Genomic DNA, 4,089 nt, shown 5'->3' with positions numbered 1-4,089 from the left:
TCTCTCTGGAGACTAAGGTGCATCTGATACATGCCATAGTCTTTGCTATCACTTGTTATGCATCAGAGAATTGGACTGTGACCAAGGAGGATAGAAGGAGAATTGATGCCTTTGAGCTGTAGTGCTGGAGAAGAGTATTGAGGGTACCATGGACTGCTAGTAAAACAGATTCATCCTGGAAAGGGTTCAACCAGGAGGCTTCCTGGAGGCAAGGATTCTGAGGCTCCATCTAACATACTTTGGACATGTTGTAAAGAGGGACCAGTCCTTGGAGAGGGATATCATGCTTCGTAGGGTAGAGGGACAGAACAGAAGGGGAAGGCCCTCTATGAGCTGGATTGAAGGAACAGACGCATAGAGGTGAGAAGAAATTACACCATGACCATATATAGGTTTGATACTTCTACAATCAACACTCTTGGTAACAGCAGCCAGGAAATTAAAAGACAAATTGCATTGGGAAAGTCAGCTGACAATGTTACACAGATGATACAACCCGCTTGCTGAAACTTTCATCATTTCTCTAAGTTCATAGAGTTTCTGGAGGCAAGCTATTATGGAAGTGGATGCCACTCCTGCTTCCAAGCTTGTTTTAATTGGGGAGCTTCACCAAACACTGTCCACCTTGGGTAACCATTATCACATTTGACACATCAGTGTCACAGTGTTTAGCATCACAGCAACCACAAGTTACCTCTATACAGCAAATGGAAGGACCAGTGCTGTACCACTTAGAAGATTAATGTTTGACCAAGAACAATTAAAACCAGACCTGAGGGCAGCAGATTATAATCACCCACCTTTGCTTTAGTAGCATAACTTTCTATCCGCTAGACCAACAGAGCTCTCTATGTCTCATAGCAATTCTATGAACAACAGAACCACAGTCCAAGACACACTTGAGCCCACTGCTGCAGTCACTGTATCAATCCATCATGTTGAGGATCTCCTTTTCTTCTCTAACATTCCACTTTCTCTCAGGAGAAATTGATGTCATTTTCAAGGACTGGAAACTTAACTGTTGTTAAGTGCCATTTAGTAGTCATATGATTCACCCAGTTCTCTTTAGTGGTGTTATGCAGATTATGCTCTTTATTTTATATTGCCTTTCTCTTTGCTCATCTTAAGACATGTCTATTATTCATTTGATATTTTTACTCCCTTCTTCCTCTCTTCCCTTTCTAGGTGATCATCTACCTTTGCTTCTTTCTGTGTGTTAACCTTTATTTAGCTTTTTTAAAAATAATGTACTCATGTAATATTTGTCCTTTTGTGAATGACATATACAAAATAATAATAACAATAAGGAATAAGGAAGAACAAAAAGAATTGATGCCTTTGACTTGTGGTTTTGATTAAAGTATTGAGTATACCATGAAATGCCTAAAAATCAAACAAATCTGTATTGGAAAATATGCTGCCAGAGTTAAGGATGGCAAAATTATCTCACATATGTTGTGCGTGGTGTCTGGAAGGGTTAGTACCTGGGAAAAAAGACATCACATTTGGAAAGATAAAGGATCAGGTAAGGAGATGAAGACCCTCAATGACATGGATAACAAGGTGACTTTGACAACAGACTTGAGCAAAGCAGATATTGTGAGGATGGCATGGGATCAGAAAACATTTAGATCTGTTGTTCGTAGGCTCACTGTAAGTCAGTCAACTCAGTAGCAGTTAAAAACATAATGTCTTCTAGTTTCATCTGTGTTATGTGGTACTTAGTGAATTCTTTCTTTTTCTTTAGTATTCCATTCTGAATGTACCATATTTTATCCATTCATCTCTTGGTGTACACTTGGTTTGTTTCTTTTCTTTGCTATTAACATGGCTATGCATACTTCTATTTGTGTTGCAGCTCTTCGAACATATACCTAGTAGTGGAATTGTTGAATCAAATAGTATTTCTTTTCCAACCTTTTAAAGAAACACTATAGTGTTAGCCTAAAATTTAGTCCTCTCTGATCTCCAGGTACCTTAACTGCAGACACATGGTCTGGCAAATCAGCATGGTCTTGTGAATTATCAACTGCTGTGGAGCTAGAACAAGAGAAATAATACTTCCCTAGGAAGAAAGACACGAGGCTTCTTGCATTTGTCCCAACCACAGTTAAAGGTTTGGCTGTTCTTGCTGGGTGTTTGAAGGAGATGCTGACTTATAGCTGCTCTGAGGCAAACCTTGCTGGCTGGTTTGAGATTGGTGAGTCTAAGCCCTCCTATTTTGCTTTCTTCTTCAGTAATGTTTTGCTTAACCAGAATCTTTTCTTCCTGAATAAACTTAATGACTATTATTTCCTTCCCTTTGAAGAATAATGATGGAATCATGATTTGGATTGGGTTATCTCTAGATTGCTTTCCTTGGTATTGACATTTTCACAATGTTAAGTCTTCCTGTCTATAGACATAATATATTGCTGTTGTTGACTGGAAACATAGTTGACCTTATGTGTTGGTTTTATACTCTACGATTTTATTGAATCCTTTACTTAGTTTCAGTATTTATCTTGTTAAGTCTCTGGTATTTTCCCTATACAGGATCATATCATCAAGTGTACATAATTTTTTTTGCATGAATTTAGAAGTCTAAGTGAAATTTAGACTTGCTAGAGACACCAAAATCCACTGTTGTTGTGTCAATACTCATATTGACCTTCCATCAGGTTTTTGAAACTTTAAATCTTTAGAGAAGGAAACTTTCAACCTTTCTCCTGTGAACTGAGTAATAAATTCAAACCACCAATCTTTAGGTTAGCATTACAACACATTACTCCTTATGCTACCAAGACTCATTTAAATAGAGATAGATGAGAAGAAACTAGGCTGATACATAGATGAGCAAGTAGAGCCTATAGATGATGTAGGATTCTCCTCCCTCAGATTTCTGAAATAGGGTCTTTTCATGTTGAATAGAATGTATGCAAGGACGAAGTGGGGGGGCGGGGGCGGAGTGTAAATCCATCAAATTCTGGCTCAGTGGTCTTTAGCAGTTCTTGCAAAATATTGGAAGGCAAGATAATGATATAAAGATGAAAATTAAGGATTTTTACAGCCAAACTGTGGATTCCAGTGATCTTTTATTTCCCTTCATTGTAATAAAAGTGTGGTAGCATAAGTGCACACCTGGGTTTGGTTATAAAATTTTAAATCTTCCTCCTTGGAAGCACTTCACAACAACCTTTAAAAAATATTATTAATATTCTTTGCTTGAAACTCTTGGCATTGGTTCCTGGGGAAAATTTTAACTATTCTGGCTCAGACACTAAAAAGTAGCAGAGCATATTAAGAGTGCTGTTAAGTCCCCTAGAGATTAGGAGATGTATGAACTGAAAATATCTGAATTCTCCACATAAGTGCAGAGTTTATCTAGACTTCTATAGGCCTGTTAGATGGGAGGATTTTAATATAAGCCATTGTTTTTATTTAATTTCTTTTAAATCACATGAATGATTTGAAATCTCTATCCTATGATAAAATGCTTGTGACCCTTCTTTCTCTGTTTATCATCCTTTAGAGATTTCATCTCCTTTTTCCTAAGAGCCTTGACTCTTAACCCTATCACATATAGTCTCTCTCAGAACCTAACTGGTGTTAATCGGAATAAATGAAAACACCAATTTAGAAATCAAGGTCAGTATGGAATAAAGAGCACTGAGCCAGGTGTTCAAAGAGTCTGGCAGTCCAGGAGGACCTTCATTCATTTTCAGACCCAAATTCACCACAAGGTCCAAGGCAATTTAAAAGTTCACACTTGCACACTAATAATTCTCTCATCTTCTACATCTTTTATGATTAAAATTGCTTAGTCACTATTTTAAAAATGACAAAATAAGGTATGACAAAGAAATCTTTTCCATTCAGAGTGGCTAAAGTCTTCCTGAAATTTTCTTAATGGACACTTTAAGAACTTGGACCAATATACAGTAGGATGAAGTTGATAGAAAGACCTGATTTGAAAGTCTAACATCTGGATATTCACAGAAAAATGTCAATATGTATCTTCAAATTTCCCCCATGGCAATGCGCCTTTTAATTTCCCGGCTGCTGGTACCAAGACTGTTGACTATGGAGCCAAGCAAAGTAAAGCTGTGT

The sequence above is a fragment of the Elephantulus edwardii genome, unplaced genomic scaffold (genome assembly GCF_000299155.1).
Source record: "Elephantulus edwardii isolate Elephantulus edwardi_28Jun2011 unplaced genomic scaffold, EleEdw1.0 scaffold00071, whole genome shotgun sequence".
NCBI lineage: Eukaryota > Metazoa > Chordata > Mammalia > Macroscelidea > Macroscelididae > Elephantulus > Elephantulus edwardii.
This window is presented reverse-complemented; position numbering follows the sequence as displayed.